The 14,508-nt window shown below is 45.6% G+C and overlaps 1 protein-coding gene across 1 annotated transcript in view; it reads left to right on the top strand.

Annotated features, from left to right (window-relative positions):
* RAB38 (RAB38, member RAS oncogene family) overlaps nt 1-14,508 on the top strand; it is an 86,273-nt gene that overhangs the window by 27,772 nt on the left and 43,993 nt on the right. The window lies entirely within an intron of this gene.

Below are 14,508 nucleotides of genomic sequence, written 5' to 3'. Positions count from 1 at the left end.
CTTCGTGAGTCCCATTCACAATGGGTTCACACCCACAGGAATGCAGACGAAGAGCATGTCTAGATTGGAGTCCACCTCATCTTATACATATCAGGAGCTTGAATCCATTTTACGCTCCACATTGTCGCTTACCTCTAATAATGGCTTTTTTAGTATCCTATATCCCAGCCCAGTTTTATTATATAATCTGGCAGACTTGTCCTTTTAGGAGGAGGATGCTGTCCTTTTGTTAGTGCATCCCTGAAGTGTAGAGTCCTATCTTCCAGGCCCATCTCAGTGTTTGGGCCCTGCTACCTGCTGATCAACTTACCTGGTGCTTTCTTGGTGTCCATTGCCTGACTCCCCACTGGTTGCCACTTTTTAAACTCATTTTCTTTGTGTTTTGACAACATCCTCTCACCTAGGGTTGTTGTGAGCATTAAATGAGAAAATATATATGGGTTTCCTGGGTGCATTATGTCTAGCACACGCTCAAAAATACACACACTGTCTCTGTTATTGATTCCCTTAGCCCAACCCTCTGCTGGTCTGGATTTTACCTCTATCTCTGGCTCAGGTACAGGTAACAGCTACATTCTAAGGGACAGGTCTGCTCCTTTCCCTGAGCCTTTTCCATGCTGCTCTATCCTGCTCTTACACCACAATGGTCCAGGTATAGCTGAATTCAGAAATAGGACACCTGGAAAGTGAAAGAATAGGTGGGAAATAGTAGAGCAAACTGTTATCTGGCCAGTAGTAGGGACAAGAATCAAAGCCACACAAAGACCTTGCCCTCCTTCCCAAAATGGGAGTGGGGGCTCTGGGAAGGAGACTTCCTTCTTTAAGTTACTACTCCATTTAGAGCTCCCCTCTCCCCCTGAAGCTAAAAAGAAAACTATTGAATTGTGCCCTTTTGTGGAGAAAAGGGGTATCCCGCCCCTGCCATAGAGTTTCTCTGTAAGAAGATATAGCTTTTCAGGGGGAAGAGTGGATGTTTCATAGGATGGTGGACACTTTTCATGTTTTCGTACTTTCTAGCAATTTTAAACACACTTGCTGTATTTGGAGAACTTCCATTCATGGGAAGTTCATCTACTGGGAAGAACCCATGAAACTTCCTTCTTTGGCTTCTTTTGCCACACGGCGGAGGACTATGGCCGAGGTTCCATCATTCAGACTCATTCAGAGACGAGAAACTCGAGGAGGAAGGCCCAGGCAGAGCCCACGTTTCCCGCGGCAGGGCGGGCCTCCAGCTCGGAGGAGCAGCGTGGCAGGGCCTGTGCTTGGGTGGAGGCACTCCTGGCCCCGGGATGTGCTGCATTCAAGATGAGTTCCCGGCTGCTCTGCGGATTACAGGTGCTAGTGCTCTGTGGCGGCAGCAGCAGTTTCCACATCAGCCTCCTCTCTGTGGGGTTTGGGATTTCTTCCTGGAAGCTTAGGTATAAGCCTATTTCTCTAGCTCCTGAATAATTCTGCAAGCTAAACAATATTCTATGAACAAACTCTCCTATTTGCCCAGGCAGCATCAGCTTCTGCAACTAAGAACCCCGGTTAATACACATAATCTAATACATTCAACTGCTTTCCTTACTGCAGGACTGGTCAGGACCGTTGATATTCTAATGTGCATTCTAAACCTCAAGAATTAATAGTGGCTAGAGTTTCTCTTTTATTAATCTTTTTTTTTTCTTCTTTACTTCGAAAGAAGCTTTAGATTACATAAATGTTTCATCAAAAATATAGGGGAGGGAGCAGATATGGCTCAAGCAGTTGAGGACCTGCCTCCTACATGGGATGTCCCTGGTTTGATTCCTGGTGCCTCCTAAAGAAAAAAAGTGAGCAAAAAACTAGCAAACAATGAGCAAAAACAGATGAGGGACCCAACGTGGCTCGGTGGTTGAGCACCAGCCTCCCACATATAAAGTCCTAGGTTCAATCCTCAGTCCTGGTACTTAAAATATATATATATATATATATATATATATATATATATATATATATATATATATATGGGAGTCCCATATACTCACAGCCCCCACACTTTCCCACATTATGAGGCTCTTTCATTAGCGTGGTACATTTGTTACAATTGGTGATCACGTATGGAAGCTTTGCTACTAACCATGGTCTATGTTCACATTATGGTTCTCACTTTGCACTGCAGTTTCATAGGTTTTGACAAAATATATACTGGCTGGTATCCATCATTGCAATACCATACAGAACAATTCCAATGTCCCCAAAATACCCCACATTACACCTATTCTTCCCTTTCCCTCCCCTCAGAACCTCTGGTGGCCACTGCCTTTCTATCAGTATTACAAGATCTTCCATTGCTGGAATAATAAGTCTATAGTAGAATGATAATAAGTCTATTTCAGTCCATAGCTGCATTCTCCCCTGATGTTTGTTCAGTCCTCAAGCTTGAAGATTTGGGATGGTGATGAATGGCTATGTTTCTTACTCTTGGTATATATTAACTTTGCACTAAAATTTTTATGTGCATGAACTCCTTTAATCCTTAGCATGATCCTTTCTAGTAGCCATTATTATTACACTATTTTAAAGGAAAAAAAGTTGATGCTTAGGTGACTTTCCTAAAGCTATATAGCTATTACTTCACTGTATTTTCATATTCTAAGATACATGTTTTATTCCTTCATATGTTAACATTTCACAAAGTATGCCCAAAGTCAGTGTGGCCTTCTAAACTGATGGCATGTCTTGCAAATAATTGTTTTATTACTAGTTTTTCCAAAAGAGGACCACTCGATGCAGCAGTTCCTAAATGTTTTGGGCCATGTATAACAGCCAACAAAATAGTGCAACGTGCTTAGGAAATGCTGGCCTAGAATTCTCTTCTAAAGGGAAAGTTTTATATGTGTTCCGTTGAGTTTAGTGGGCTCATTTTATTTTTAAATTGCCCAGCAAACTGAAATATACAGCAGTTAAGAAGTATCTGGTTTCCTGTAGCTGCTTGAGGGATAGTATCACACATTATTTCTTTTTACAGGTTTCTAGAAAATATGCAGTGAGAAAACCAAATGCATTTATACAAACTTGAAATGAATAGAAAATTGCATCTGTGCATGTGTAGACACTTCTTATTTATTTTTTAATGGACTGAGTAAAGGACATCATTGTAAAAGTTCTGTTTTTAAATTGTGGAGTAGTAGTAAGCCTTCTCTTATAATCCCCATTTTTAAAATGTCTAATCACAAACGGATCTTTCACCGTCCCTCATGTGTTCATTGGTTCAGTGCAATTTGTGTGGCGTGTCTGCTGTTTCCAGGTCTGTGCAATGAGCAACACTCATCGAGGTCTCTCTGCGTTCCGCGTGTGCCGTTGCACTTTGGTTCTTCTTCCTAAAATGTTGGGATTCACCAAGAGAAATAGATAATCCACTCTTAAGGCATCTACCTCCAAAGAGTTTGGATGGGTTTGTAGGATGTGCCTTGGCTGACTTAGGTGGCCACTGCACATTTAACCCTGTACTGAGAGCTGGTTATAGTCAGGGGCCTGGAGGAACGGGCCCCGCCTGACATCTGAAATCAGAGCAGAGTTCGAAGGCATCTGAAGGAGAAGACGCCTGCATTGAACAGCGACCATCTTTTCCCATGATGACCACCCGTCTGTGACACACTTTTTGAATCATCACTTCCGACAGCTTCCTAACGCTCTGCCTGAAATGGAAATTGTTTCCCGAAGTTGCAGGAGTGTGAGTACTTAAGTCTCACGCTCAAGTTACTCATCCGCTTGAGGGTCAGTATAAATTAATAGCATTTTTATGTTTCCCTCTTGCTAATTACTTCGCCAGAGGTTCTCGAGGCCTGTGCTTATAATTTGCTAGATAATCTAAGATCTAACTATGACTGAGAAACTGTAGGAGCCTAGGAACGGACTTTCGGGATAAAGCCCCTAAGGTGGTGGGCAGGAGGGAAGGAAGTGCATAAACGGTTCTGCCTGCCATGGCTCGTACCGACATTACTTTAGAGTTCAGATCCTTACTGTATCGTGCTGGGACACGTTTAACAGCCCTGCCTCCAGACTGCGCCTGGCAGTTTATACTGCATGCTACTAAATTTCAACCCTCTGCAACCTACACTTCTTATTGGCTCAAATCCAGATGCCTTAGAGCAGGAGGCCCCCGTCTTGTCAATAAAGTTTTATTGGCCCCCAGCCGTGCTCATCGTTTTACCTGTTGTCTGTGGCTGCTTTTCCGCGCCAGCTGCAGGCTGAGCCGTTGCAACATCGATCCACTGCCTGCAAAGCCTGAAACCTTGACATGGAAACGCTTGCCAGCCCCTGTCTTAGACTAACAACCGCAGCTTCTGCTAGCCTTGCCCCGCGCTAGTCGTCGTGCATGCGTTCGCACATTCTTAAAACAACCCTTAAGGTAGATACTGCTTTTATCCCTTTTTTACAGGTGAAGGATTAAAGTTTAGACCAGAGAGATGAGGTGGTGACCAGCTAAAGATCTCACAGGTGGTATATCATAGATTGGGGGTTTCAAGACTGATGCTCTGAGAGCACAGCTTCACCACCCACCCACCACTTTCTAGCCTTTTCCATTCTGCCTCCGTATGTAGTAACCATTAATCAAGCAAATGATATGTACCAGGTCAGGGTCTGGGGCCACAGAGAGGAGCCAGCGGGAGTCCTGCTCCGTGGAGCTTGACGTCTGAGACATACACAGACTAGTAACAAGTCTGCCAGGAGGTGAGGCGAGCTGGGGTGGCAAGGAGGGGTCTTGGCTCACTAGACTACCCACCCCCCCGTCGTTTCCAGCCTTGTTCCCGTGCTCGTTCTGGTGTTTGGTCGGCGGCGTTTCCTCCGTCCGGGATGTGGAAGGCTCTCGTTGCTCTTTGTCTCCGTTTCGCTGTGTGGGACAGAGGGAAAGCAGGGCTAGGACGCCGTCGACAGCCAGGTGCCGTGGGCTCCGGGTGAAACCACCTCACCTTCCAGATGACTCCTGCCGCCCAGGGCCTTGAAGAACAGCCCCCGTCTTGGTTCTCGGGCAGGATCCAGACAGATCTCAGCCTGCCCCAGAGAAGACCAGGCCCAGCAGGACAGGAGACCGTGTTCTGAGGCTTATTTCAGTTTCATTTAATCATGGTTCTCGAAGGGAGGTGACCTTGCCTCTCCCCAAGGGGTCCTGTCTGGAAACCTCTCCAGTTGTTCCAGCTGTGGGGCTGCTGCGGTGGGGGCCCCTGATGTCTGGGAGGTGAGAGCCACTGTCCTGTGAGGCACAGCACACCCCCTCCTCCTTCTGCTCCAGAGACAGGATGGCTTGGCTCAAGTTTTCAACAGTGTCGAGGCTGAGAAACCCCAGGTGCCCTGCTGTACAGGAAGGTTTTCCACATTCTCCAAAGAAAAGTTGCTGTCACTTGGCATTTAAAACCGAGTAGGTATATGGATGTCCTTTGAGTCTCCGGGTCAGGCTTCTGCAGCCCGTTGAGGATGGTATCTAGGAAGGGTTTGTGCGAAGGACTAGCGATCGACGAGTTGTAGAGCTTTGAGCATTTCCAGCGCTCCCCGCTCTTTCTCTTTGCACGTGCTTTTCTTTCTGCCTAAATACCCTTCCCCTCCCCTCTCTGCCTTTGGAAACTCCAGAGATTCTCCAAGCCCCCGTACCCCTCCTCTGTCCACATGGTGGCCCTCACAGAGTTCCTTAAGGGGTCTCCCTGCCCACCCGCAGGCCAGCCCCGTGGTGCTGCTCCACCTCTCTTCTGATGGGCAGCCACTGCCGAGAGAGCCACGGCCACCCTGGGTGCCTCTTTGAGTGGCCACGTCCTTCTGACACAAGGAAAGCCGTCCTTTCCTCTGCTCGATTCAGGGCTGAGGTCACCATGGAGCACAGATCTGCACTCTAGGTCCCGAGAAGGAGGGAGAGGCACTCAGGCAGTGCAGAGCGCAGGGCCTGGGACGCCGCCCAAACCTGGGTCTGAGGCCCTGACACAAGGCTCCTCGGCTTTCAGCAAGTCCCTTAATAATGTGGAGCCTCCTCTTCCCATGAAAAAGAGAAATGATCCTCCACAGGATTACTGGAAGAAGCAGAGAGTCAGTGGGAGCTGCCTGGAAGATGGTTAATGCACAATGAATGGTCGGTCTCTTTTAAAGAATGCACATGCACACAAAATTGCACACACAGTTCAGGGAATTCCCGGGCACTCCTGCCCAGGGAAGCACTGCTTGGCACCCTCCCCCTTTGAGAGTGGCTTCGTGTACTGATGGGAGTGCAGCACACTTCTGCAAAGTGAAAACAGGATACACAAAGCCAAGAATTAGCATCTTCTAGGTAGACTGGAAACAGATGGGAGGGGAGTATAAACTCTACCCTAAAGTATAGGAGAAGAGCTCAGAAAGATGAAATGAGCTTCCTAGTGCTCTGAAGAAAGGGGGTCAGCAGTTATAAGCCAGGGGGGTTCCCTGGGAGATCTTTGTGGGATTTTCAATGGTTGAACTTGTTGCTGCTCCTTTCTCAGTTCCCCATCATAATTATTTCTGTAAAAAAACTTTGCAAGAAAAAAGAGATCAGTGAAGTTTGGTACTGTTTATGAATTCCAAAAATAGATACTGGATTATGTTTGTGAACTGGTCTGTTCCTCTGGGCATATTAGATTATATTGGATTCAGAGGTTTCCCTCTCACTTGATTAGGCCACATCAATAGGACGTTGCATTCTCACCCCCCTGGGAGCAGGGACTCACAGAGAAGACAACGTGGCAGAGAACAGAGTTTGGAGTTTAATGCTGGAGCCCCAGGAAATAAAAACACAGAGAAGCAGATATGTGAAGAAAGAGAGAAGGTGCCGTTAGACACGGCAGAGGCCCTGGGAAGAGAGACAAGCTGTTCACCTGACAGTTTATAGCTGGCCTTATGGAGAGAGCAGAGCAACTGAGTCTGGAGAGAAATGAGCCCCGGGAGAGAGACAAGAGTTATCCCAGCTAATACTGGAAGAAGCTGAGACCACGGAGCCTGTAGAGGAAGAGGAAGCCTGAGCCCTGGCAGACGCCGGCAGCCATCTTCCCCCAACACGTGGCAGCAGACACTGGTGAGGGAAGTAACTTATGCCTTATGGCCTGGTAACTACAAGCTTCTACCCCAAATATATACCGTCTATAAAAGCCAACGGATTTCTGGTACTTCGCATCAGCACTCTTTGGCTGTCTCCTACAGATCCATATGCCCATATTTTGGAATTTCAAGGAGGAAGAATGCTCCTGGGACTCTCTCCTATGTGGAGGTTAATCTGAAGCAGAGAAGAGCAGAGTGAAATTGGAGGTGGTGGAAACTGAGTTAAGCAGCGGGGAGTCCTGGTGGCCTTTGAAATGAACGTGTCGCTTGAGTGCAGCTGGACTAAGACTGAGTTAGGGTCTCTCAGCTTCACTAGTAAACCACCCCTCTCATTTCAGAAATAAAGGTTGATTAAAACAACCAGCTGCAGCTTCTGGAGTCAGTTTTCCTCCTGGTCCTCTGTCTCCAGCCAGTGATTTTCTCCTGAGCTGCAGATTTCCATGTCCCTCTGGATACCACACAGGCAACCCCTCAACTCGAACATGCCTGAAACAGAACTAACCAGCTTCTCTAAAAACATGATCCTCTTAATGTTTCTGATTTGGAGAAGTCACATCCACCTGGCACCCCATATGACCATGCTCTCGTACAGAAACCCCTGTTCTGTGTTTAGTGTAAGCTCCCCCATGTAGAAACCTCCGTGGGGCGACGCTTGCCTGCCTCTCCAGGCCTGGGTCTGCCCGCACGGCCCCCAGTTATCCCACTGTGATGCTGCACACGTCCCTGTCGACAGCGTGGTGTTCCCCTCCTGGAACAGCTGCCTACCTTGATTTACCGGGATTTGGCTACAGCATTGTTTGTTACTGACTCTCAGGTAGCCTTTCATCCCTTATCGCATGATGTTAAAATTGTTTCTCTGTGGGCCCCGTCACTGCACTGCGCTGTCAAGTCCTCCTGGATCCCAGCCGGCACGATGGCTTGCACACAGAGGCAGTCACTCAGTCAGTGTTTATTGGATAGGATGGAAATGTTTGATGATCATCCTGCCTAAGACTCTTACAGAAGGTAATTTTAGGATATTATTCTTTTTTTTTAGGCTTCACAGGGGTATTCCTATCCCCAGAGAACTGTGCAAAAGCACAAAAATTAATTTATTTCTGCCTTTCCCAGAAAGGCTCCACATTGTGTAATTCCAGAAAGCTCTCTGGACACTTTGCACAGCACGGAGGTTTGCAGGGACCCACAGTGTGGGTGCAAAGTACAGAAGGAACAGGAAGGGGAGAGGCGCAGCCCCCTTGGGCCTTGGGCCCTAGACTGGGAACTGCAGCGTTCTTTGCTTAATACTGCCACACAGCAGCCCACAGGATCCTACCCAGCTGTTACCCACCTCACCCCTGCTTCCCATCCCAGAGCCAGCGTGCAGCAGGTCCCTCACTGAAATGCTCATGATCTGCCATTTAAGCCACACACAGTGGTTATGATATTGGTCTTTTTGGTTTTTTTTTTTTTACTAATAAAGAAAGTTCTAGAGAGGCTTTTCAATTATTTTAATCGGAGAAACCAGACTGCCTCACTCAGTCCAGAGCCTTGTCCAATGACAATGAATATTGAATGGGGTTGTACATGGGGATCACTTTAGGAGCTCGTTAAAATTGAAGCTTCATTGTCCCTGCTCTCAGACAAGTCTGGAGTGGGGCTAAGAATGTGTGTTTTTGGAAAACATGCCTTTGGTGGTTTTTAAAATATATGTATTTTTACTAGAGAAGTTGTCAACTTATGAAACAATCGCACATAATGTCCACAATTCCCATACACACCCCTCCACCAACACCTTACATTGTTGTGGTACATTTGCTACAGATTATGAAAGAACATCATCAGATATTATCACTAAATATGGTCCATAGCTTACATTTGACTATCTACTATATATTCAGGTAACACTTGGCTAACCACTGGGGTACTGAGGATAGAAGACACAGCTTCCTCCCATTAAAAAGTTCCCAGTCTCCTGGAAGTAAGTAAATAATTACAATACAGCATGACGTTCCATGAAAATGGGTGGCTGCTGAGGGCGCTCTGAGAGCACTGAAGGGAAAGCTGCTTCCAGACCTGGGAGTGAGGCAGCTGCCTGGATATGTGAGCCGGATGGGAGGGTTCCCCGGGGAGACTGCAGGGGGCCATTGACAGGGACTCTTTTTGTAATGGATCTTGTGCAGAAGGGCATTGGGAACCCACCTTTAGGAACTCCTGGGTGTTTTAAAAAGCAAACACAAGCTTTTGATCTTTATTCTAAGATATCTAAATGAAAGCATGCCACCATTGTAGAGATACCTAGCTTTATCAGTCATCAGTAAATTATCAATATACGATCACAGAGGATCTTAATGTCCAGAATAATGGTCAAAGCCTATATGCGGCGGCTTGCTCGGTCGGTAGAGGTGGGGTCTGGCTGCGGACGAGGGGTCGGTCCAGCTCTGGACGAGGGGTCGGTCCCGCTTGGGACGAGGGGTCGGCCCGGCAGCAGACGAGGGATCGGTCTCACAAGGGGTTGCGCGGTTCGGCTGACGGGGTCGCCCGGCGAAGCCGGCGACGAAGGGGTCGCCCGGAGAAGCAGGCGACGAACTGGGGACAAGGGAGGCCAGGCCCTTGTCGGGGGCTCTCAGGACTGGAGGGCGCACGGCAGAAAAACTACCGCGGAGACAAGGTAAACACGCAAGTCCCCTTTATTGAGGGAGAGGCAACAGTTTTATAGAGGCTGGGGAAGGCTGATTGGTCGAAGCCACGCCCTGTTCTGATTGGTTGCCGGTGAAAGGTCAGTGGGCGGTACTGGACGGGGGAGGGGTGGTGGTTAGGGATTGGCTGTTGCTGTTGCTGGGGGAAGGGGCAGGGTTTAGGAATTGGTGGCTGCTGTTGCTGGGGTGGAGGGCAGACTTGAGTTTCCCGCCCACGCCTGGCTGTTGCTGCTGTCGGGGGAGGGGAAAAGGGCAGACTGGATTTTTCCGCCCACGCCTGGCTGTTGCTGCTGTCGGGGGAGGGGAAAAGGGCAGACTGGAATTTTCTGCCCTGCGCCTGCGCAGGGAGAAAGAAGAAGAAGGGTGCTGCCCCACAGGCATCGTGTGGCGCCACCCGGGAGGAGGGGCGGCCGCGGAAGCATGGCTGCCGAGAAGGGGAGACCCGAGGGCACTCTGCGCCCATGCCAAGCTCCCTTCGGGGGTGGCGGTGAGTCCGACCAGCCACCCTATTATGGGGGCAGCGGCTTGGCCTGCCGCGGCTGCTCCCCCGCCAGGCCAGCAAACCACACTTCAGCCCGAGGGGTGACCGCACCTATATTTATCAAATACATGCTTACCCTCTACTGGGTCTTGTCCCGAGTGCTTTATTTAATTCTTTAATTTACATCACACACTTTCTTATGAAAAAGGTGCGATTATTAATGCCTATTTTACATAATATGAAGCTGATTAGAAGTTAAATGATTTGCCCAAGATCACATGGCTAGAAAATGGCAGAGTCAGAATTAGAATCCATATTTCTCTACTCAAACCCCTTGTTCTTTAATCTGTTTAACTCTCTGTGTCTAAATAATAGCCTTATTTTGTTGCTTCTTGATTTACGCGCTGCTGCTTGCTGTGCTAGTGCAGATTTAACTAACTTTCTTACCTACCACCCTTCCTATGTTCCCAGTTGAGTTCTTTTGCTGCTTTCAACAGAATCACGGTAAAAATCATGGTTTATATGGCTAAATATGAAAGCATTATTCATCACATAGTTTGCCATGTATGCCCAGCCTCAATGAATTTTGATCCTTTATGGTTTGAAAATTTCCCCATCATATTATTTATTCTGTTGAGACTCCTTTTGTCCTGATGTTCTCCAGCTCAGATTTTTCTCACCCAATTTGTTTGGACTGCTCTATAGAACCGCCAGACAGCTGCAATCATGGGATTTTCCATTGCCATTTTTCAATGCGGGACCCCATGTTGACTGGATGGGTTTTATGCCCTTATTTTGTTGGAATACAACCTCCTGTAACTTCTTAGGAAAACTTCATGGGCATTTGATATCTTAAAATATAGGTATTCTAACCCCTACACATGGTTAATTGTCCAGAGGGGTCTAGAAGTCTAGGCTGAAAATTATTTCCCACCATAACTCAAAGGCAGTACTCTACTCTTGTCCAGCCTTTGACGTTGCTTTTTAGAAATCTCTTCCCTCTCTGATTCCTAACGCTTATTGTTTAAGCTATTTTCTTTTCTCCGAAAGTTTTGAAATCATCTCTTTACTCTTGGTAATCTAAAATGGCATAATCCTTTTTCCTATGTGCACCTTTGTTTATTTTGCTGGTAACTCTGTGGGCCCTTTAACCTGGAAACTCATGCTTTGAGAAATGGTCTTATATTATTTCTTTGATATTTCCCCTATCTTCATTTTCTTCATTTTCTCTATGGTACTCCTATTCAGGGAGTTTGATGTACCCTCTTGAACCAAGTGTTTAAACCTACTATGTCTTTTTCCTCATATTTTCAGCACTTTGTAATTTTTGAAATTTATTCTACGGAGTTCTTTGATTTAATTTCCTCTTTTATTATAATTTTTAATTGCAGCAATAATAGTGTTAATTTCAAAGAGCTCTTTCCTAGGCTCTGATTGTTCTTTTTCATAGAATCCTGTTCTTAATTAAGAATGTAATAGCTTCTTGTATCTGTGAGAATACTAGCTAGTTCTCAAGATTATTTTTGTTTCTTGCGTTATCTGTTTCATTATAGTTATTTTTTTCAGTTCAGTTTTGTTCTTCTCTTTTATGTTGATGGTCTCCTTCAGACATCTGATGATCCTTGGTAGAACATTCATATTTAGGAGTAAGACAATTAAAAAAGTATTCTAAGTTGTGTGTGTGTGTATGTGTGTGTAGGTAGGCTTATTGATGGTTGTGTTGATTGCTGTGTTGATTGTTGATTAGTAGTATCACTTTAGGTTAATAGTCCCTGACGACTATCAGATGTCAGTTGTTGGAAGTCTTTCCTCTAGAGAAGCCTTCTCTACTCTCCTGCTAGAGATGAAGAGGCTAGAGTTCTCTCAACGTGGGGAAAGGGTAACCCTTCTGCCATATTTTCACTTTTAGTTAACTCTCTTTTCAGCCCACACAACGTACAAGTGTACACGAGTTGGTGCCTCTTGAGTCTCGTCTCTTTTCTTTAGTTTATTGAGAGGATAAACAAGAACGTTATTTGACTACTCTATTTCCATGGGGAGGAATGGGAAGGGTTGGGATTGTCGTTCCCCATTCTGCATTTCCTTCCCCATTTTGTCTTTTAACCAGCCTGCCTGCTTTCAGTCACCCTCAGCAAGTGAGTCTTGGGGCTCTTAGAGATTATGAAGAAATTATTCAGCTCTTTTAGTGTCAATATCTCCCTCTATACCCCTTAGACTGTGGGTGTCCCCACCCTAGTAAGTGTTACTACTCCTTCATTATTTTCAGATCTCTAAAGATTTATTGAAATCTTTTAAATGCTCATCTACATTTTCTCATTCTCTTAATTCTTGAGGTTGTATCTGAAATATTTTGTTTCTTTTAAATTGTTTTTGCAGTCTTCAGATGAAAAGGAAATAAAGACATTTTGTCAGTCTGTTATCCTTAACTGGAAGGTGCCTATGCTCTTTATTATTTCTTATTATTTCTTATTTTGACTCATTCCTGTTTATGATGTCATTTAATTTATACATTTCTTTTTAAATTATGGATTATTTTATCCTCATTTTATTATATAGAGACTAAAGTACTCAGGATTTATATAACTTGTCTGAAGTCATTCAACTATTGCAATAAGTATCAAAACTAGGATTTATTAATAAACTCAGGTCTGATTGATTCTGGCTTTACCCTCAACCTTGCCATCCCAGCATTTTACTTTTCAAAGAAAAGCAAGGTAGTGGATGTGGCTCAACAGACAGAGCTTCCACCTACCATATAGGAGGTCCAGGGTTTGATACCCAGGGCCTCCTGGCCCATGTGGAGTGCTGCTGCGCACAAGGAGTGTTTCCTAGCACAGGGGTGTCCCCGTGCAAGGAGTGGCCCCACGCAGGAGAGCAGACCGCCCAGGAGTGGTGCTGCCCCCTCGGAGAGCTGACGCAGCAAGATGACACAACAACAAAAAAAGAGACACAGAGAAGAGACAATATGAGATGCAGCGAACTAGGGAGCTGGCGTGGAGCAAGAGAATGATTGCCTCTCTCACACTTCAGAAGGTCCCAGGATGGGTTCCTGGAGCCACCTAATGAAGATACAGCAGACACAGAAGAACACACAGCGAGTGGACACAGAGAGCAGACAACGGAGGGGGGTGAGGGGGGAGAAATAAGAAAAAATAAAGAAAGAACAGCAATCGGCAAAGACTTACTGCTACTTCCCTTCATTCTGGCAAAGATTCTGTCCTTGTTTCATTAGGGGTTTCTTTGCTATGACATGTTTGCCTTCTCCCTCCCAACGATTCTTCTTTTTTTTTTCAGTATTGATTTTCTGCAGCTCCTGTTTTCTGGTTCTCTGCCTTCCTTGATGTTCTTTGAAGCACCCTTAGATTTGTGGGTGACAGTTCTTCCCTCCCAAGGCCTTCCATTTCATCTCTGTCTGCTTCACTGTCTAGTGAGGTATTGGTTTTTCAGGAGAGCCTTCTGGGATTGGGGGGAAAATCAATATCCCATTAGACATGAGAGAGAAGTAGCAGCAGCAGCTCCTTGGCAGCCTGTCCACTGACCTAGCACGCTGGGCAGTGTTCAAAGCCTGGGCTTGCCCGATGGGTCCAGGGATATTCTGAAGTGATTCGATTGTCCTGAGACTAATTTAGAAAAGCCAATGACAGAAAATGAGGAGTTGTAAATCCATTCCCTTGAACTAAATGAAGTGGTCATCGAGAATCATTTTGCCTGTTAAAGCTTGCTCCAGGGAAAGACAATTCCACTGAAAACTTTAAGAGTTCTTGGCCACTTTGAATTTTCTTTCACTGACTTAAGCTAAAGAGAACCATAAGGCAAATCATTTAGTTTTCCTGCTTCCTGGGATTCCCAATAATGAAAGAGGGGATGTCAACATAGCTGGGTCTTTCTTTACTCATATAGTGTTTCTAAAACATTCTGGGCAAATCTCATTTTTAACCATGCTAATAGGGCTCATTATGGGTGCTACCCTTGTGTAAATTTCTTTGTAAATGAAGAGTTCCTTTAGGAAGGGAATTTGCACCCTCCAGTTGAGTTTTTTTTGTTTCAGATTTTTGTGTAGAGCTATAGCACTGAAAAGTAAAGATGTATTATGAAAGTCTAAAGAGGTCCTGTATTACCATAGTGACAGAAACCCATGCTTTATCCCCAAGTTGTTAAGTGATTATATCCTCTTCTATTCTATTCTTCTATTCTTTGCATATTCTAAGAATATTAGAATTTGAAAAGCCCTTCAAAATCATCTTGTGGTCTAACTCCTTCTTTTGCAGATTCACGCATTCATTCATCAAATAATTA

This window comes from Dasypus novemcinctus, chromosome 10 (genome assembly GCF_030445035.2).
Source record: "Dasypus novemcinctus isolate mDasNov1 chromosome 10, mDasNov1.1.hap2, whole genome shotgun sequence".
Taxonomy (NCBI): Eukaryota; Metazoa; Chordata; class Mammalia; order Cingulata; family Dasypodidae; genus Dasypus; species Dasypus novemcinctus.
Note: the sequence above shows the minus strand (reverse complement) of the source record. Positions and strands in the feature narration are given on the sequence as shown.